The sequence below is a fragment of the Schistocerca gregaria genome, chromosome 7, assembly GCF_023897955.1.
Source record: "Schistocerca gregaria isolate iqSchGreg1 chromosome 7, iqSchGreg1.2, whole genome shotgun sequence".
Taxonomy (NCBI): Eukaryota; Metazoa; Arthropoda; class Insecta; order Orthoptera; family Acrididae; genus Schistocerca; species Schistocerca gregaria.
This window is the reverse complement of record NC_064926.1, coordinates 229,619,221-229,641,562: the sequence shown is the minus strand read 5'-3', so window position 1 is coordinate 229,641,562 and position 22,342 is coordinate 229,619,221. Positions and strand designations below refer to the sequence as shown.

The following is a 22,342-nucleotide window of genomic DNA, read 5'->3' as shown; positions in this document are numbered from 1 at the left end:
CTCTCCCCTATAACGCGATAATACAAAACGAGCTGCCCTTTTTTGCACCCTTTCGATGTCCTCCGTCAATCCCACCTGGTAAGGATCCCACACCGCGCAGCAATATTCTAACAGAGGACGAACGAGTGTAGTGTAAGCTGTCTCTTTAGTGGACTTGTTGCATCTTCTAAGTGTCCTGCCAATGAAACGCAACCTTTGGCTCGCCTTCCCGACAATATTATCTATGTGGTCCTTCCAACTGAAGTTGTTCGTAATTTTAACACCCAAGTACCTAGTTGAATTGACAGCCTTGAGAATTGTACTATTTATCGAGTAATCGAATTCCAACGGATTTCTTTTGGAACTCATGTGGATCATCTCACACTTTTCGTTATTTAGCGTCAACTGCCACCTGACACACCATGCAGCAATCTTTTCTAAATCGCTTTGCAGCTGATACTGGTCTTCGGATGACCTTACTAGACGGTAAATTACAGCATCATCTGCGAACAGTCTAAGAGAACTGCTCAGATTGTCACCCAGGTCATTTATATAGATCAGGAACAGTAGAGGTCCCAGGACGCTTCCCTGGGGAACACCTGATATCACTTCAGTTTTACTCGATGATTTTCCGTCTATTACTACGAACTGCGACCTTCCTGACAGGAAATCACGAATCCAGTCGCACAACTGAGACGATACCCCATAGCTCCGCAGCTTGATTAGAAGTCGCTTGTGAGGAACGGTGTCAAAAGCTTTCCGGAAATCTAGAAATACGGAATCAACTTGAGATCCCCTGTCGATAGCGGCCATTACTTCGTGCGAATAAAGAGCTAGCTGCGTTGCACAAGAGCGATGTTTTCTGAAGCCATGCTGATTACGTGTCAATAGATCGTTCCCTTCGAGGTGATTCATAATGTTTGAATACAGTATATGCTCCAAAACCCTACTGCAAACCGACGTCAATGATATAGGTCTGTAGTTAAATGGATTACTCCTACTACCCTTCTTCAACACTGGTGCGACCTGCGCAATTTTCCAATCTGTAGGTACAGATCTATCGGTGAGCGAGCGGTTGTATATGAGTGCTAAGTAGGGAGCCATAGAATCAGCGTAATCTGAAAGGAACCTAATCGGTATACAATCTGGACCTGAAGACTTGCCCGTATCAAGCGATTTGAGTTGCTTCGCAACCCCTAAGGTATCTACTTCTAAGAAACTCATGGTGGCAGATGTTCGTGTTTCAAATTCTGGAATATTCCATTCGTCTTCCCTGGTGAAGGAATTTCGGAAAACTGCGTTCAATAACTCCGCTTTAGCGGCACAGTCGTCGATAACAGTACCATCGGCACTGCGCAGCGAAGGTATTGACTGCGTCTTGCCGCTTGTGTACTTTACATACGACCAGAATTTCTTCGGATTTTCTACCAAATTTCGAGACAATGTTTCGTTGTGGAACCTATTAAAGGCATCTCGCATCGAAGTACGTGCCAAATTTCGCGCGTCTGTAAATTTTAGCCCATCTTCGGGATTTCGCGTTCTTCTGAACTTCGCATCCTTTTTCCGTTGCCTCTGCAACAGCGTTCGGACCTTTTTTGTGTACCACGGGGGATCCGTTCCATCTCTTACCAATTTATGAGGTATGAATATCTCAATTGCTGTTGCTACTATATCTTTGAATTTGAGCCACATGTCGTCTACATTCGCATAGTCAGTTCGGAAGGAATGGAAATTGTCTTTTAGGAAGGCTTCTAGTGGCACTTTATCCGCTTTTTTAAATAAAATTATTTTGCGTTTGTTTCTGATGGATTTGGAAGAAATGGTATTGAGCCTAGCTGCAATGACCTTGTGATCACTAATCCCTGTATCAGTCATGATGCTTTCTATCAGCTCTGGATTGTTTGTGGCCAAGAGGTCAAGTGTGTTTTCGCAACCATTTACAATTCGCGTGGGTTCATGGACTAACTGCTCGAAATAATTTTCGGAGAATGCATTTAGGACAATCTCTGAAGACGTTTTCTGCCTACCACCGGTTTTGAACAAGTATTTTTGCCAACATACCGAGGGTAGATTGAAGTCCCCACCAACTATAACCGTATGAGTGGGGTATTTATTTGTTACGAGACTCAAACTTTCTCTGAACTGTTCCGCAACTGTATCATCGGAGTCTGGGGGTCGGTAGAAGGAGCCAATTATTAACTTAATTCGGCTGTTAAGTATAACCTCCACCCACACCAATTCGCACGGAGTATCTACTTCGACTTCACTACAAGATAAACCACTACTGACAGACACAAACACTCCACCACCAATTCTGCCTGATCTGTCTAACGAGCTTCAGAATTTTACAAATTTCATGTGGGCTCGAGATCCACGAGGACAAAGTCACTAGCAATAGCTAGCAACGTAATATAAAGTTTATTTTTTCATAGCTACTTTATTCCAGTACGCTCTTGTTTCTCGTATACATTTATAGCAACGGGAAGGTTAAGATCGGTAGATATGAAGAATCTGCAGGGAACCTACGTTGCACGCTGAATTGAAGAGGCATCATCACAAAGTGATCGAATTGGCTAATGACAAGGTGATGATGACGATGGTGATGATGATCATGATGATATAGGTGTAAAAGATCACACACATGTGGTAGACTGAAACATGAAATCACCAAAATACGACACATTGCCAGCTGAACGGTTCTAGGTGCTTCAGTCCGGAACCGTGCTGCTGCTGCGGTCGCAGGTTCGAATCCTGCCTCGGGCATGGATGTGTGTGATGTCCTTAGGTTAGTTAGGTTTAAGTAGGGGGACTTATGACGACAAATGTTAAGTCCCATAGTGCTCAGAGCCATTTGAACCATTTAAAAACTATTCGTATCAACGAGTGAACGAAATTTTTAAGATTTTAAAAATGCTTTCTGTTTTATGTCATCTCTTGATACAAACCTCATGTTTGAGATATATTTTTTTTCATTTTCAGGTAGACTGCGCAACCCGTGACATCTGTTGACCGCAAGAAAGATACCGGTCTACCTTGAAGGCAACTTACAGGTATGTAACTCTCTGTTCTTTTGTAGCTGCCAAATCCAAATCATTTACTGCTCTGAATCTAGCTGAAAGTTTCTACGTCAGATCTGCAAAGTACCTCGAAACAAACCTTTGCTTTCAGTGGTCACTTGAAAGGGAAGAAACATGAAAGAAATTCTACAGACAATAAAAAGTCCTACTGTTTATAGTACTTTGTCGTGGTGTCTTCGAATGATAGCGGTGCTCATACCGTTAAATACACCTGTAGCTGGTGTCCGTATTACGTAACGGTTCTCTAGCGGTATGTTTACTATAAGTGTGCAAATGTAAGGAAAAAAAAATACAAAACGGCCTTGCGTAGACTGTTTTATTGTCAAGGAGGAGTAACTCAGCACTTTTATTCCTTGATTTTTCTATTTGCTTCTTTTACTTTTGCATCTGTGTAGAGTTAACGGTTGTCAAACATAACCGTTCTCGATGAGATCGAAGTTCGTTGGTGTGTCTGCGATTTTCTGCTGCTTTGCCCTTTCTATAGGTGCAGTGCTACTCTGTAGTGTACACTACAATTTATAGGCTATTATTTGTCGCAAGTAAATTACACCTCACTATAAAAATTCTGACTACCATGCACTTGGAGTAGAAATGTTCCCACAGTAGCCTAAGAGCCGCGCGGATTTAACCGAGCGGGGTAAGGCGCTGCAGTCATGAACTGTGCGGCTGATCCCGGAGGAGGTTCGAGTTCTCCCTCGGGTGTGGGTGTGTGTGTTTGTCCTTAGGATAATTTAGGTTTGGTAGTGTGCAAGCTTAGGGACTGATGACCTTAGCAGTTAAGTCCCATAAGATTTCACACACATTTGAGTAGCCTACGATATTGATACGACCTGGCGGATTAAACCAGCTTTCAGCATCACGCCACTACCCATGGTTAAATCTGTCAGTGTGTGTGGTTACTTCTGTACCTCACGCCTCCACCCAGACTTCTTTCTCCAGTTTTTCGAGGCTACTGGTGCTTTCAACAGTAACAAGGTACCATATGAGAGTGAACATTGTATCTGTGTGAGTATGTCAGAGAGAAATGATGAGGGACAGTAAGAGCGAATGAAAGCGAGCGAGCGAACAAAAATTTGCCGTCCCGTTCGCCGTAAATGGAACGCAGTTTTCGATCTCTTGCACTGTCAGTGACATAGAGGCTGGGGACATACGGGTAGTTCCCATGACCGATGACGGCTGAGTTCACCAAGTGGTCGACTTGGCAAAACCGAAGTTTGTAGAGTAGTGAAAGTCTCCATAAGTGTGCGCGGACAGTCCAGAAAGCGATCCGATTCGTAAGACGCGGACACAGGTAAGATCGATTACTCTGCTGTCAGTGGTGTGTACCGATGGCTTCACGTAATGGCGAGAACTACCGGATAAGCGGTATTTGTGGACACTATCGAGTCAGCGGAAGCGCCCAAGTCAAGTGACATGCCCGAAACAGCGGCATGGCACTTCTCGGAAGCAAGCGGTAGCCCGGGTTTCTCTGACCTTTCCTTCATATCGATATTCGGGCTGGATGGGTAATCCAAAACACTGTCGGATACTGAAGAGAGAAAGAGAGAGAGAGAGAGAGTGTGTGTGTGTGTGTGTGTGTGTGAGAGAGAGAGAGAGAGAGAGAGAGAGAGAGAGAATGTTTCGTCCTGTCCTTAGGTGAGTAATGTCAAATTACCCAGTGTCACAACCGTATATTCTGTGTGTGAGTTGAAAGGGTCTCTGTTTCTTACGTCTGGTTTTATACACACTAGTGTCTCTGGTGGACGCGGGTCTGATGTTTCCTTACAATGGTTCAATAAATCGTAAACTCTTTCAAAATAAACAAGACGTAGTGGGACAAAAAATAGTTAGTTTCTCAACCGTAAATATGAAATTATTGTACCAAGACCTGACGGGAGAATGAGTAATTACTGAAGGAATGCTACATTTTTAACAGTTCTTAGAAACATGGAAGGAGGGGAATTTTAAACAAGAGAATTGCCATGTCCGTATTCGGATAGTGTCAAAGTTTTGGACTTATCGGCACGATTCACTTTCAAACATTATCCTTTGTCAACTACCGGAAACGAGCTAAGCATACAGTATCTGACCAAAGGTACCCTGGTACCCCTATATAATGTGAAATTGACCATCAGATGCCACGGCAGTTTGACATGACAGTATCAAAGCAGGCAAGGAGTGTTGTCAGGAGAAAAGCAATAAAAGCAGATTGGTTCTGTCAGGACTGTTCAGTGACTTGGAACGTGGAATAATCATTCGATGTCAGTAACGAATCCATCACAGACATTCAAACCCTTCTCAGGTTGCCCAAGTCGACTGTTGTTGATGTGACGAAAAGTGGAAATGCAAACGAACAACCGCAGGTAAACCGAAGACCTGGCAGGGATCATTTAAGAATTGCAGAGGACGAAACCAACGGAAGGAATCACTCGAGAGTTCCAGAGCGCTACCAGTAGTCTAAGTGGCACGATTGCTGTGCGTAGAGAATTTAAAGGAATGGGGTTCAGTGGTCGAGCAAGTCCTCATAAGCCGCACGTATCTCCTCTTTTCAATGCGAAGTGATGCTTGAGGTGGTCTATAAATGGAGGGCACAGAATGACGAACGACTAGATATGAGTGACTTCGGTGAATCACGCTACATCTGGTGGTAGTCCAATGGAAGGGATTGGGTTTTTGTCGAATGCCTGCCATCATGTGTAGTGCTAAAAGTGAAGTATGGAGGAGCTGCTGTTTTTCGTGGTTAGGATGTCGTCCGCTTACTGTAGATAAAGAAATGCTTAATGTGGGTTTGTGAACAGATTTAATAGCCCCGTGTACTGCGTATAGCTGAGGGACAGTGCAGAGATGGTGATAGTATCATCACCATAGTGCAGCCTATCATAAGGCAACATCTGTGAGGCTATGATATGCGGACAATAAAGTTTCTTAAACGGACTGGCCTACCCAGAGTGTCGGCCTCAACCTAATGTAACATCCTTGTCATAAACAAGAGCTTAGACCTCGCTACAGACTCCGGAGTCCAGGATCACTACCTTCGGCTGTTGAGCAAGAATGGGCTGTCATTCCTCTACAGACATTAAGATACTGTGCTGAAATTGTCGCCAGCAGAGATCAAACCTTCCTAAAGGTGAAGGGTGGACACAATCCATATTAATGTCCACTACGAGGTAACCGACTTTTGCTCAGATAGCGTATGTACTGCTGTCACACCGACCTCCTTGTATTTATTGCGCTAATTATGAACGACAAAATGTGTAGAGAACTGGAGAGTCTCCCGGCGGTCTCGTTTGTAACTCGGCTTCACACAGGCCAGCAAACAGGCACGGGCTACTGTCCCGACAAAAGCGACTGAAGCTGTCCCCAACGGCGACAAAGCGCGTATGCAAGCCAGGGGCGTAAAACTTTAAGCCCCACCCGTGCGGCTTGTAAATCTCCGCCACGCGCCCTGTCCGTAGTGTGGGGGGGGTTGGCTGCACTGGTACCTCAGAGACGTGCTACCTGCCAGGGGAATCCCCGACCGCACTCGCCCCGCCCTGAATACTGATGCAGCCGTTGCTCCTGCCCCCGCGGGAAGCGGCTCGCAACTCTGATAAAGCTGCCACGCCCCCACAGCCCCGGCTGGCCGGAACGCTGCGCGCCCGTGGGACCGCCTCCGGCTACAGCGTTGTAAACAACAGCGCTGCTACAGTTAGCAGACCTCCGATTAACGTTGGGCGGGTGGACCTAAATCGAGTAGCTGACTTACCTTACACACAGCACGGTAGTCTCCAGCACCGAAAGATGAGTAACCTCGGACGTTAACGTCTCGTGTTGTGATACACTGTCCACCTTGAATACGGTTTTGGGTTTTAGGCGTCTCTCCACACTACCTTAGGCAAATTACAGGCTGGGTCTACATTTCCATCTGAGATCCAACGCACGAAAATAATAAAATTAACTGAGGATATCGATTCATTGGTAGGTTACTGGGACATTCCAGTCAATCTGCAAAGGAAATTCATTGTGGAAGAAAAATCTCACAGGCTCTGGCTAAGCCATGTCTCCGCAATATCCATTCTTTCAGGGGTAAGTCGTGCTTGGATAGGTCAGTCGGTAGGGAAACCTCACGTGAAAGGCTGAGTTCCCAGGTTCGAGTCCCGGTCTAGCAAACAATTTAAATCTTCCACGAAGTTTCAAATCAATGCACACTCCGCTGCAACGTGAAAAATCATTCAGGTCTCTACGAAGGATTCCTTACGAAACACTTGCTACAGTATTTGGTATGCAAGTTGTTGAGGAGTTGGCGCATGAAGTACGGAATGGTTAAGAATCAGCTTCCCTCCTAGCGGTGCAGTGCAGCTTGCGATGATTGACGTATGTTCTGTTGTTGAGTGATTAATACGTTACTTACATTTTAGTTACTAACTTCTGTATTGGTAACATACTTAGTTGAAATAAACGCTCACAGGCATGTCTGATGGTTGTGATGCCGTTCATTTTAAAGGTGCCTTGTGGAAGGGCTGGTATATCAATGGCAAGCATCCAGTAGGTACTCCCGGTGACGTAGTTTGGTAGACACAGGAGGAAACGTCTGCTAGCTCTTCAGTTGACAGGTATGTGAAAACTGTTCCTAGTGAAATTTGCGCCCAAATAAAAAATGTGAAACTTCCTGGCAGATTAAAACTGTGTGCCCGACCGAGACTCGAAATCGGGACCTTTGCCTTTTGCGGGCAAGTTTTAATCTGCCAGGAAGTTTAATATCAGCGCACACTCCGCTGCGGAGTGAAAATCTCATTCTGGAAACCTCCCCAAGGCTGTGACTAAGCCATGTCTCCGCAATATCCTTTCTTTCAGGCGTGCTAGTTGTGCAAGGTTCGCAGGAGAGCTTCAGTAAAGTTTCGAAGGTAGGAGACGAGATACTGGCAGAAGTAAAGCTGTGAATAACGGGCGTGAGTCGTGCTTCGGTAGCTCAGATGGTAGAGCACTTGCTCGCGAAAGGCAAAGGTCGCGAGTTCGAGTCTCGGTCGGGCGCACAGTTTTAATCTGCCAGGAAGTTTCATATCAGCGCACACTAAGCTGCAGAGTGAAAATCTCATTCTAAAAAATGTGAAATTTGCTTCCGGTAGTCCCGGAGTCTACCTGCTCACTAAGTCACGGACTACCTGCACACCGAGAGTCCTCGGCCGTCCCCAGTGGATCGACGCTCGTTTAATCACCCATAAGACACCTCTAATTTTCGTTGAGTTGAGGGTTTCGTCACATGTTATAAGGGCCGAAGTATACAGGACTATGATGAGGCACTGTTCAGAACAGAAATCAATGTCTTGCCGATGTATGCTTAATAACAAACATTTTAAAGTCCATAGCTGAAACGAACGTTCCACTTCTGATACCAGTTTGAACAAGGGTAAAAAGTAGAGACTGGTCAGGCAGGATAGGACAGGACGGGCATCAGAAGGGAGTTTTGAAATGAAAGAGAGAAATACACCGAACTTCACGGTATATTGTAAAATTACAGATTAGCTCGCCTAGCACATTAACAGAGGGCGACTGCCAATACAAGTGGTGGAATAAAATAAAGGAAGTAGGAACTGTGAGAGGAAGCAGCTCGAATTTGAGTTAGATGGTGGCCAGTCCTGAAGAACAGAGACAAAGGTGGGTGATCTAAGCAATATGATCTGTATAAAAGTATGACTCAGGAGAGGCAGAGGTAGACAGCTTATAGCTGTCTGCTCTGTAGAAAGGCTTTAACACAAGAGAGTGTGTAGGCAGTGCTCCGTCCTCCAATATGCAGCCAGCAACCACTCAAGTGACTCATTTCCCACGTTTGCAACTGGCTACCCGGGTAGAGCGTTCAGAGGTGGTTTCCTCAGCAGTACACTGGAAACGGTGACGTCTGCTGCTCCCACCGTTGTGCCAAGCACGTAGGCCACAGTGAAGTTATTCTGGGAGAAAGCTCGAAACAAGCGACGTATAAACATCGGAAAGAAACTTCGTATAAGAATCCTAACCTATCCGCAGGCTGGTTACTCGTTGTAGAAAATTTGGAGCCCCATATGCCGTTCGCTTAGAGTAATGTATAAAACATGAATAATGTGTAATAGAACGCACGAGTGGGAGAGATTTCGGTTTCTAAAATATATAAATTATAGCTACTTCTAGTTGAAAAAAATGGCTTTACAGTTGTTATTGCTTTCCAGACCTGTCATCAGGACTTATTACAAAAGAAAATAGCGTAAAAGAGCCCCCGCCTCTTCTGCTAGCCATGCAAGTTGTGGAGTTTGGACAGGACCTTTTCTCTACCCTATCTTGCCCTAAGTTTCACACGTAGCAGTCAGCTTGAGACCTCAGTTTACATACAAGACTTGCAATAATATATTCTTGTCTTGGCTGCTAAATTCTTTATTTATTACTAACTATAACACGTTTCGTCTTACAGCATCTTCAGAACTTACGAGGTGTCTGAAGTTCAGTAAGCTGATTAAATTTAAACAGATACTACACTGCCGGCAAATAAATTCAGCACCCTCAAGGACTGTGATCACTGGCACGTGAGTATGATATGTGCATAATGAGGCCTAACTGTAACCCCTCTGTTTTGTGTCTGGAGGCAGCAGCTGTGCTAATTTTAGAGGTGAACATTGTTTGCAACATTCAACGTAGGGTACAAACATGTCCCACCGACGAGTACTTGCTCTTGGTGAAGAGCTTCGCCAGCCGTGGTGGTCGAGCTCTTCTGGGCACTACAGTCTGGAACCGCGCGACCGCTACGGACGCAGGTTCGAATCCTGCCTCGGGCATGGATGTGTGTGATGTCCTTAGGTTAGTTTGGTTTAAGTAGCTCTAAGTTCTGGAGGACTGATGAACTCAGAAGTTATGTCCCATAGTGGTTAGAGCCATTTGAACCATTTGAAGAGCTTCAGTTGTTTGAACGGGGTCGCTTTGCAGGCCTGAGCAAAGCTTGATACACGCATTTACGGACTGCTGCAGATGTGGGACACAGTGGAGAGGTGGTGTGTCGCTGCTTTCGACAGCAGTCTGTCACACATTCCCACACGTGTAGCTCATGTTCTGCACGCTTGCGTAACGGAGACGCACGCCAAGTTCGATACATTGTGCGAGCAGCGATGACCGATCGAACATCACCCAGGGACGCAATCCGGGTAAATGTTGCACCCTCTGTTTCACCAGGGACAGCTGCGAACCGTCTGCTTGCCGCACGACTAAAATCACATGTTACCACTGAAACTACGACATGTCCCAAGCATAGGTACTCTAAATGGTTCAAATGGCTCTAAGCACTGTGGGACTTAACATCTGAGGTCATCAGTCCCCTAGACTTAGAACTACGTAAACCTAATTAACCTAAGGACATGACACACATCCATGCCGGTGGCAGGATTCGAACCTGAGACCGAAGCAGCAGCGCGGTTCCGGACTGAAGCGCCTACAACGGCCACAACGGCCGGCCATAGCTACTCTGGTGTCCTGAATGAGTTGACTGGAAAGTGCAATGGCGCTCTTTCGTTTTTAGTCGTGGGGAATAGGTTCTGCCTGCATGCGACTAATGGACGTAAGCGTGTATGGCGTAGATTTGGTGAGCTGCTTTCTCCTACGGCAACAGGTCCCACACTAGGCTTCATTGTGTGAGTGACATGCTGTTGCATTAGGTGTTTCTGCGAGGTAGAGTAATGAGTGGCCGCTTAATTTATCAGATGATCCACTTTTTCAGCAGGACAAAGCTCAAACATATAGGTTGCTGCACTGCAAAGCGACCCCCGTGGTGGACAACAACTGCCCTCTGGCCAGCAAGATCACTGGGTCTCTCGGCAGGTGAAAACTTAGGGGATGTGATGACGCATTAACTTACACGCTCTCCAGGGCCAACGAGAACCTTCGCCGAAAGGCAACAAAAGGCGCATGTACTTGAAATAGGGTATCGCAGGATACTATTCTACACCTTTACGATCGTTTGCATGCGAGAATTAGCGCCCGTATTGCCATCAGTGGAGGGGGGGGGGGGGGCGGGAGAGGGAGTACACTGAGCACTGAGGGGACTGTTTGGGCATCCTTTACTGTGACATGGGTGAGCCATTTGGTCTGAAGTTCTTATCACATACTCCCACAATGATGGCACCTTACTTGTCAATAAAAATAGCCTTGCCTTTGAATGACCGAGCGAGGTGGCGCAGTGGCTAGCACACTCGACTCGCATTCGGGAGGACGACGGTTCAATCCCATGTCTGGCCATCCTGATTTAGGTTTACCGTGATTTCCCTAAATCGCTCCAGGCAAATGCCGGGATGGTTCCTTCGAAAGGGCAGGGTGGACCACCTTTCCTAATCCGATGAGACCGATGACCTCGCTGTCTGGTCTCCTCCCCCAAAACAACCCAACGAACCTGGATAGTGTATGTAGTATATACATAAGTTCGTATGATGCTGTGAAGCTAAACGCGTTATAAAGAATTCAATACAAAGAATTTAGCGACCAAAATAGAAGTATATTATTGAGCCAAACATGGTCGCAGATCAAACGCAGAACTCGGCTGAAAGGGGGAGAGGTAGACGGCGCACGGGTTAGCACTTTTTCTCCTTTTCAAGTGTATTTTTCCACATTACTGTACACCACTGTTAACATGAATGGGAGAAAGAGATGGCGCTGACATAATACACGGACGAATTGGCGTGCAACCTCGAGATAAATAATTGAGGACTGCCAGCGAGGGGTCAGGGTGATTGGCGTGGAGCAGATGGGCGGGGCTATTTCGGGCGCGGCTGTCAGAGCTGGCTTGGCCCGGCGTCCATTTAGCGGCACAGTGAGGAGGGCGGAGGAGAGGTTGCCGGGGTAACGCGCGCTGAAAGGCCGCCGTCCATCAGCCGCCAGCGGCCGGCGGAGGGTGCGCAGCGCCGCGTCACCGGGTTTTTCTCGGCCGCTGGCGGGCGACGCCAATAAACGTCGGCACTCATCAGAGACCGCGCCGGGCAAGGGCTAAACCATTCCAGGCCGGTCATGGCCTCGCAGGCGAAGTGCTGCTCTCACAGAAGAGTTAGGGCACGGCCCGAGATTCCTTCCTCTGCTCGCACTCGCTCGCTCACATACACACACACACACCCACACACGGGGACACGGACACGCTGCATCTTTGCTAGGCCGTACAGTAGTGTGAGTCAGATATCTCGAACCCAGTGCAGCGTGATTTACCACCTCTTCTTGTTGTTGTTCTTCCTGGCCTTATCCTGTATCCCAACGGCATCGGAATGTCATTTCGGATTTGACATTACACTGAGATGACAAAAGACATAGGACAGCGATATGTACATACAAAGATGGCTGTAGTACCGCGTAAACTTGGTATAAAAGTGCAGTGCATTAGCGAAGCTCTCATATTCAGGTCATTGATGTAAAATGATTTCCGACTTGATTATGGTCACACAAGACTTGAACTGACAGATTTTGAACGCGGAATGGTAGTTGGAGGTAGAAGAAATCGTAAGGGAATTCAGTATTCCGACATCTCCAGCGTCAAGAGTGGGCCGAGACTACTACATTTAAGGAGTTACGTCTCACTACGAACAACGCAGTGGCCGAGGGCCTTCACTTAACGACCGAGATCAGCGGCGTTTGCGTAGAGTTGTCAGTGCTAACAGAGTGTCAACACTACGTGAAATGGCCGCAGAAATGAATGTGGGACGTACGACGAACATATGTGTTAGGACAGTGAGGAGAAATTTAGCTTTAATGGGCTACGGCAGCAGACGACCGACGCGAGTGGTTTTGCTGACAGCGCGACATCGCCTTCACCGCCTTTCCTGGACTCGTGACCACATCGGTTGGACCCTAGACGACTCTAAAACCGTAGCCTGGTCAACTGAGTTCAGATTTCAGTTGTTAAAAGCTGATAGGAGGTTTCGAGTGTGGCGCGGACTACACCAAGTCATGGAACCAAGTTTTCGACAAGGCATTGTACGAGCTGGTGGTGGCTCAGTAATGGAATTGACTGGGTCCTCTAGTCCAGCTGTAGTGATCATTGACTGCAAATGGTTATGGTCGGCTACTTGGAGACAGTTTGCTGCCATTCGTTGGCTTCATGTTCCCAAACGACGATGTCGTGACACCGGGCTGCAATTGTTCGCGATTGGTTTGAACAGCATTCGGGACATTTGAAGCGAATGATCTGGCCACCCAGATTGCCCGAATGAATCATGTCGAACATTTATGAGACATATTCGAGAGATCAGTTCGTGCCCAAAATCTTGCACCGGCAACACTTCTGAGCAATGAAGGGCTATAGAGGCAGCATGTCTCATTATTTCTGCAGGGTACTTCCAGAGACTTGTTGAGTCGATTCCAAATCAAGTTGCTGCACTGCACTAGGCATAAGGCGATCCGACACTATATTAGGGGGTATCCCATGACTTTTGCTACCTCAGTGTAAAGCAAACACGGCAAATATTATTTTAAGAAGCGACACCGATAGTTTTCCGAGAATATAAACTCTGCTAGGTTTGGTCATAAGTAGAAACAGTGACGCTCACACTGGTGACGCCGCAAAGTATTCTCCGTTTTACTCTGTATAGAACACACTGCGCTGCCGCTTTCTTACGTGCACCCCATTGTAGTAACATTGGGTCGCCGCATGGGCTTCATGAATAATCCACATCCCCGCCTGGACGGAACTTCTGTACGACAACTAACTGCGTTTAGTGTCATCTCATGTGCCAGTGTGAAAAGACCTTCTGGCAAGAGGACCATTAGATCTATTGATCACTGATTTTTATAGTGCTTAGATATCTTGCAGAGGGATCTGTTCTAAGTGCCTGGGTAATGGCTTTTCATGAGACTGCCCCTAGTTCCCGAGAAAAGCGATGTTGAAGTTTTACGCGTACATTCTACACCTCTAATGTTACGCAAATTTCGGCCGACGAGTGAAGTACAGCAACTGAAGTTCACTGCCACAGCACTGGCGGTCCCGGCTTTGAACTTTTTTTTCAAAAATGCTTTCGACATAGTAATTTCATTAATAATCAGTCATTACAGCAAAATTTCTTCAGTTGTATAGTCCGTTGTAGGTAGTAATTAAAATTCCAAATATTTGGACAATATTCACTCCCTGCATTTCCTAGGTGTGACCTCGCCTGTTGTCCCCTCTCCCTCACGGACTCTACGGAATTCCCAGGCCCTGTGAACCGGAAGCATCGGCTATTTGCAACGTGTCGTCATTAAAGTCTGTGCCAAAAGAGTGCAGTGAAGTGGAATAAGAAAGTATATCTACAGAAGAACAGCCGAAACAAGTTCCTTTAGGAGTAGAGGAGTGTGATGAGCATCGGAGGGCGAAATGAGTAACGTCATTCCTACAATAGCACCTCCGAGCACGATTTCCGCCAGTTCTATTGCAACTGAAGATGCGATATACAGCGCAGTACAAGATCTGTTCGCCGAAAGACGAATCATCATTATGGATGCCCTCGTTGTCAATCCGCTCGAGCGAATTCGCTGCAGGGCTGGCGCGGCTCCCACTGTTTCGGAAGCAAACGCTTTAATGGTCTCGGCCATTCGGACGGGACAGCCATCTTTCAGGAACGCAGTGTTTGATTTTACTCAAGCGTCTCGCGCCGAGGATACTTCAGTTTGTTACTCATTTCTATATTTCTACCAAAAACAAACCCTTAAAGACGTCTGAATCTGAAATATGTTGCCACCAAATTTAGCGTTGATGGTTACATTATATTTCTGTCATTTGCATCTCACCGTACATTACCATTTCAATTACCTTTGGCTGTATGTTCATTTCAGCCACAGATGGCGTCTGAAGCACAAGCAGTTTTCTGCAGTTTTGTATCGGAGGTTTAGACTTACAACAAGACTCATAAAGAATGTCGCAGCTATAGAAGAAACAGCAAATAAAGTAATTAGCAAGAATATTGATGGTTCACACTAACAGTGCCTGGCATTCCAATACATGGTATTCGATTTAACATTAACCACGTTACTCGTAAGCACTGTGGATTTGTTAACTCGGCACTTGCTATGTTTCATTCCTTGATGTAGAAAGTTTTACAGGTGACTTACGTTCTTGTGCTAACTCTCTCATCTCTGATGCACGCCATGGGCGCCCGCAGAAATGCACCCAGACAGAACGAGACTCTAAAATTGCCATTTGTTATATAAATGAGTTGGTTACGAAATGTCTCACGTCACAGCTAAGTTGTATAGGTGACACGAAAATTGTGATGGTTTTCCACTCACTTCTAGAACTGCATGAGAATTCTGTAACGAATAACTGTGCTCTCCAGACTCCAGGATAGGGAGGGGGCGAGGAGGATGGCATGTGACCAAGAAGAAAATTTTCTGTCGATTTTCGTACCTTTACCTTAGATTATCTGTTCCTCATTACGAGAACACACTTCTCTTCCGCTGTGTACAAAGGCCTAAATTTTTAAAGTAAAGCACGCTATGCCGTATTATAACTGTGCAGACGATGTTCGGTATTGATTCTGTTTGTGGTCGTCTTCCCTAATACTGGTTGGGCGCTGTTCTCTTTGCCAGTTCATCCTATGCAAGCTTCTTCATCTTCGCATAACTCCTTTTGCTCATCTAATCTTCAGAATTCTTCTGTACTACCACATTTGAAACTGCATGTTTAATACCCACATATGTATTTTCTTTCTCACCCCCTCCCCCTCTAGCACCTCTAGCAGACCCCCCCCCCCCCCCCTCCCTCCCGGAGCAGTCTCTTTATTCACCCCAACCTCCGTCAATTCTGACATCACCACATCCTCTGCTGACACAACGATATATACTAGAAACCTCTACCCGACAAGAGTGCACCTTCGTGCAGCTGAAAGAGCATACCAGCACCAGAGAATATGAAGGTCATAAATTCCGTCATCAGCCAGTACTATCTGCTTGGAAGCTGGCGGCGTTCGCGTAGAAGAGCCGGCAAGCACTTCCCCGGCGCGTTCCATCTTCCTCCCCCGCTGATATTCGCCCCGTATCCTTCATCTCTTCCCTGCTCTTCATACTTGGGCCGATGCCCCTGTTGTCAGAGTGATGAATACGTTTTAATATCCAGCGTCTTCTCCAATCGATAGCCCTTCTCTGCCCGTTCCGGGTAAATAAATCCAGAGCGGCGGACGACGGGGAGAGCTAGGGAGCTCGCGATAAGGCTCGGATAATAAATATTTTAAAGTTACCGTCAACAAAATACTACGAGCAAACTTCGCCGTAGCAGGCGCTCTTGAGGCAGTCGAATTCGGGGATAGCGATCTGGAAATGCGATATGAATGCTTTCTGGTATAGCGAACGTGAACTGCAGATAACCCCGACTTTAAGCCCCTCTCGTGCTCTTCCAGAAAATAATCCAGATCATGGCTATCTCTGTTACACGCTTCTGTTATTTCTCTTGATACCACACTCTCCCAGTTCGATTCAGAGGTTATCATTACCAGTTCTGTAAAAGACTGCAACCATCGGGAGAGGCTGACCATAAACCGGCGTCCATACTATTTTGGTTTAATTTATTAGGCTATTTATTCTGTTTTTACCCTGAAGAAACGTCGAACTTCCGACCCTAATTTCATTTACGCAATTTAATACTTTTGAGCATCATTTAATGGCAATACAAGAGAGGACATCATACATTCGTAGTACATTAAATGTATTGTAAAATAATATTTCACGATAAAACAGGAAGTAAAAGGCAAGGGAAAGACGGGAAGAAAATATAACCAGAAGATTAAAAGAAATATGAGAAATCAATGCATAAAAGCTGCAGACTGTCATTTAAGTCTATGAGTTACTTTCGGATTCTGTCGTAATTATTACGTGACAATAATATTCAGATAGTTCTATATTTTTATATTTTATTGTAATGGCAATACCTGGGAGAAAATCGCTACCTTTATAATGTAATAAATACATTACAAAATAATGTTTCACGTCAAGAAGGGAAAAAAGACAATCTGAAAGAGAGGAGGGACATAGGAGTAGGAAGTTCAAACAAATATGAGACTTTAGGTAAAAACGTGTAAAGGCTGCAAACTATGGTGTATAGTGATTTGTTGAAAAGGAACAAGCAAATGTGTTGGCTTCCGAGACGTGGAAATACGCAGCTTCTCTTACCGTTTCTCTCGGTTTTAATTCCAAAGATGGACTCTACGATACACAGGATTTCCCATGGACCCTTGACATGTGAATGGGAACTGAAAGTAATTTGTAATGTAATCATGCGGTGTCTGGTAACTGTACTTCCGTTGGTGTATTACATTTGTGAAACTTAGATAAATGAGAGGAGGTAGCGGTCATTGTAAGAGTGTGGTAGCCGCGCATTTAGATAGAGACTCATAATGTCATGAGGCACTTATGCGTCAGTTATGTCTCGTAGAAGAAACTAGAATGAGTTCAGGTGATGACGTCTTTCCGTGAGTGAAGAAAAAAAAAGGGAGAGGGAAATGGTAGCAAACTTTCTGAAGCAGCCATCCAAGTATATGCCTTAATTGCTTTTTGGGAACTGTGGAAAACTTAAACCAGGATGACAGGTTGGGAAATTCGATCCCGCTTCACTTAGATAAGTCTTAATTGTCTTAACAAACATGCCGCGTTGTTACGCTTAACTTCCAAGTCCGTTCGTGAAGCGTGGTTGACAAGTTAAATTGAGAGGGTATTTCCCGCTGTAGACAAATATGCGCATTCGATCTCGCACCACACATACAGTTACAACTTTTCACGAATATTTCGTGCGTCTTTATTGGTGGGGCCGTATGAGAACAGAAAGGAAAAGGTTTACAACAGGAGGCAGCAGAAGCCGCTTCTGTCTTAATTTGGAAACGTGAAGTTGCACTCAGGCGAGGTAGATGCTACGTTCTAGTGTAAATACACACAAGCGTTGACGATGGTGAAGAAATGTATGAAAGTACCAGTAAACTCCTGATTCCTTAAAGAATCCATCTCCCATGTATAAAATATATTCAAACTTCCGATCACTTCACAAATACGTTAATGAGTTAACTAACTGACGTTAAGAACATAAGAAAGAAATAGTTTAGAAAAAAAATTGAAATTATGGTTGAAGGTTTCTGGAAGTCGTTAAGTCGTCTCATTATCAGACAAAAAATGTTCAAATATGTGTGAAATCGTATGGGACTTAACTGCTAAGGTCATAATTCCCTAAGCTTGCACACTACTTTACTTAAAGTATCCTAAAGACAAAGACACACACTCATGCCCGAGGGAGGACTCGAACCTCCCTCGGGACCAGCCGCACAGTCCATGACCGCTCGGCTTATCCCGCGCGGCATTATCAGACACTAGACGGGTTTATTATGGGGAATTTGAGTTCTGTTTGAAGCAAGCCGGCCGGTGTGGCCGAGCGGTTCTAGGCGCTTTGGTCCGGAACCGCGCGACTGCTACGGTCGCAGGTTCGAATCCTTCCTAGGGCATGGATTTCTGTGATGTCCTTAGGTTAGTAAGGCTTAAGTAGTTCTAAGTTCTAGGGGACTGGTGACCTCAGATGTTAAGTCCCATAGAGCTGAGAGCCATTTTTGTTTGAAGCAAAACCTAGTTTTTCATGTATCTCAATGTTTATCGCATTATATTACCTGATCCACGTGTTACATGTTTTTGTAGGTACGGTCAGTGCTATATTGTGGATATTGTCTTCAAAATGTGTTGCTAATACTGTTAGTAGTAAAGACGAAATAAATTAAAACGTCATGCCTGTTGCGGCAGTTCTACTGCGTAAACTGCGAAATGTAGTAAGTTGTATACTTTTCTTCCTTCTTCAATTTTTGTGAGTGGTGTCAACAAGGAAAATTTCATAAAGGTTTGAAAGTATGTGTAAAGTTTTATGCAAGTCAATAAGCGCTCTCGTTCTAAAATTATGTAGTGGTGTGTATTTTCCTCATGACATACGCACAGTTTTTAACTGGGAAAGCTAGTTTTTGGGCATCTCAGTATTTAGGACATTATATCTCCTAAAATTAGTGTCGGAGATTGGTATAATTGGACAGATACCCTCTCTGGTATATGTGATTACTGTCTTTAAAATAATTTACTAATACAGTAAGTAATAAAGAATTAAACCCACATTTGCGATTAGTCATTTCTACTGCATGAACATCGAAAATGTAGTGAGCGATAAACATTTTTCCTTTCGACATACTGTCAGGAATGTCAGCGAGAAGTTCCGCAAAAGCTTCTAATTATGTTTCAGATTTATTGTAAGTCACTAAGTGCTAGCATTCTCAAATACTTGGCGAATAAAGTCTGGGCGTTTGCATGCAGTGGGTAAAGCTGCCTCATCACATGTACAAAGTTTAGAACTTTAATATTTGCCACATTGTGTTGAATTTTTCATGTAAAATTACATCTCTTAATGAGTATATTTTGTCACTGTTTATATGAAATGCATAAAACCAAATTTTTGTTTTCTCTGAAAGCCTTCTATTGAGTTTGAATAGTCGCGTGGTACTGTATATTGTGAACTGTCTTAATTTCGTAGCGAATAGTAAGTACTTAAACCTGTGATTTAGGGAAATGCATAAAACACGCATTTCGTTCATTCGAAAAAAAATGTGTCAGTGTCATTTTGAGAGTTCTTTTTCCTGTATGAGAAAGGTCTTACCTTGAATAAAGAGGGTAACTTCTCATTAAAACTGAACCTTCCTTTTTTCTGTGTAATCCACAACTACTTGATGTTCAAGTGGAACGTGTGTTTAACCTACATGATTGGCATCATGGCAGGTGACACAGCGGTGACTTCAGTCTCAGCACGAAATGTCCACTCGCGAGGCTATTCGTGTACGCTTTCTGCGGATCTGGCAGTGCTGCGCCTTGGTCATCCTAACGGTGTAGCGGGTCAACGGCCCAAGCGGCGTCGGTGCAGCGTCTGTCGTAACCGCCACGAGGCGTGACCGGGCGTTCCCTGGAGCATTTTGTTTGCGAGCAACAGCCCGAAGAACAACAAAGCGCTGCCGGCTGCTGCACCAGCTTCAGTGCGGCATCCGCAGCGTTTCATTACAGGATGAATGAGGGAATTAATGTGTGGCAATATATTTTGCTACCCGCGTACTACGCCTTTTTACAGGGTGCTCTGGCTTCAAAGTCGGGAAAAAATTCAGTCCATTTGGGAACTTAATTTCACACCTACTGAGTCCCCGGGCAAAGCGACCGCTCAACAGGAATCCCAAAACGTCCTTTCGGGTGCTTCTAATTAGGTTTTATCTTCTGCTCGTAAGAGAAATTTCGAGAATTTTCTGCAGATGGCAGACGTTCGTGAAGCTTCATAATGACGTCTACGCAAGACACTCATTTCAAGCAACATGCCGTAATTGATTTCTTGTTGTACCGTGATGAACATTCATAAATATTTCTGTGCCGTGTATAGTAATGATGCAGTTGATAGGAACATTGTTACGGGGCCGGTGAAGAGATTTAAAACTTCAGGAACTGCAGAAACTGAGTTCCATCATCGACGACGTTCAGGACTTCCAATCACAGGCACTGCTGCCGACTTGGTGAACCGTGCAGATACCATTATTCGCGCAGCCTGGAACATTGAGACTCGTCAACTGGCTCTAAAGCTATGCCTAAGCATTGGAAGTACGTGGGCAATGACTGAGACACTAATATTCAAAAGAGAGCTCAAGATGGGTTTCACCAATGCTCACAGCACACCATAAGACTCGACGGAAAGGTGTTCATCTGAATTGTTGAACGCCAAAGAGGAAGATGAAGGTGTAAAGCATGAAGTGAAAACGTGAACTCCGTGCACAGTACAGGAGCTTTAGTCAACAGGGAATATGGGGTTTCGCAGGAGTAATGCTTATTATTTAGGGATATGTCAGGAACGATCATTCAAAGCAAAGAAGTCCAATAAACTTGTGCTCTAAGAGCACCTGTTCAGCAGAACAGATGTGTTTCGGAGTTGAAAAACTGAGCAAATGCTCACAGCTATGAAGGTACGCATATTAGAGCGTGTGTTTACCATGCTTCGAATGATTATTCCTGTCTGATCTCTACGTAGTGACCACTTTTCCTGGGACACCTGGTATGTGCTCATACACAAGGTTTAAGGCCATGTAAAGCTATAAGACTTAAAGGAAAATAGTACATGTTGAGTGATATTGTCACACAATTCCAACTCTTAAGAATGAATATGTTCAGATAAAAAAAGGGGAAATTACACTGATGAGCCAAAAGAATTATACCACCTGCTTAATAGCTTATTTGTTCGTCTTTGGAAAGAAATACTCGTACATCACTGATTCTGCACATCAGGGATCCGACAGTTTGTTGGTACATTTGTGGAGGTATATGGAATCAGATGTCTATGCACGGGTCATGTAATCACCTGATTTGCGTTCGAGGTGATGGTGCCCTGTGGCGCCCCAGATGGGTTACGTCGGATTTACGTCAGGTCAGTACGGCCGCCGAGACATCAACGTGGGTTTCAGTATAATGCTTCTCATATCGCTGTAGCACTGTTATGGCTGCGAGACGCGGACAATTATATTGCTGAAAGATGACGTCGTCGTCGGGGAAGACATCAAGCATGAAGGGATGCAGGTGGTCCGCAGCTGTCAGCGTCTCTTCGGTTACTACCACAAGTCTTGAAAACGGCGAAGCTGGCGGAATGTTCACGTGCTACTGTGTTAGCATCTACGGAAAGTGGCAGAAGGACAATGAAACTGTTACTAGACGCTAAAGGGTCTGACGTCCACAGATGGTTCAAATGGCTCTGAGCACAATGGGACTTAACATCTGAGGTCATCAGTCCCCTAGAACTTAGAACTACTTAAACCTAACTAACCTAAGGACATCACACACATCCATGCCCGAGACAGGATTCGAACCTGCGACCTTAGCGGTCTCGCGCTTCCAGAATGTAGTGCATAGAACCGCTCGGCCACTCCGGCCTGCCGCTTTTGGTGCAGTTTCAACAAAATATGTACCAATACCCATTTCAAAGCGTGACATTAATTCAGTCATCGTTAGTATACTGTCAAATGTATAGGTTACTTTTATTGGATAGCTTCAGGAAAGCTTTATTAGAATAGTAATAGCTGAAAAAGACCAGGAAAGTGATTACATAACATCGACACTATTTTACGCAGATCGTTAGATGGGAAGGTGAAGGAGTATGAGCTAATGTAGCGTTGTAGGTACGTAGACATGGGTGTAGATTCGATGGGTGGGACCGAGCTCCGTAGCACAATTTTTAGTACTTTGCACTGGAATTTGGAGGGCTGGCTTTTCAGATCCAAGTCGGGTGACCCAGATTTATGTTTTATTAAGTTTTTCCACATCACTTGTGACAAATTCTGGGA

At 45.1% G+C, this 22,342-nt stretch overlaps 1 protein-coding gene across 4 annotated transcripts in view; it reads left to right on the top strand.

The window, feature by feature from the left end:
- The window catches only part of LOC126281458 (proline-rich protein 36), a 795,503-nt gene that overhangs the window by 213,241 nt on the left and 559,920 nt on the right, over positions 1 to 22,342 (top strand). For all 4 annotated transcript variants that reach the window (XM_049980446.1, XM_049980443.1, XM_049980444.1 and 1 more), the window contains one exon: positions 2,959 to 3,029. The gene's annotated coding sequence lies outside the window, so the exon portion shown is untranslated. The remainder of the gene's footprint in view (positions 1 to 2,958; positions 3,030 to 22,342) is intronic.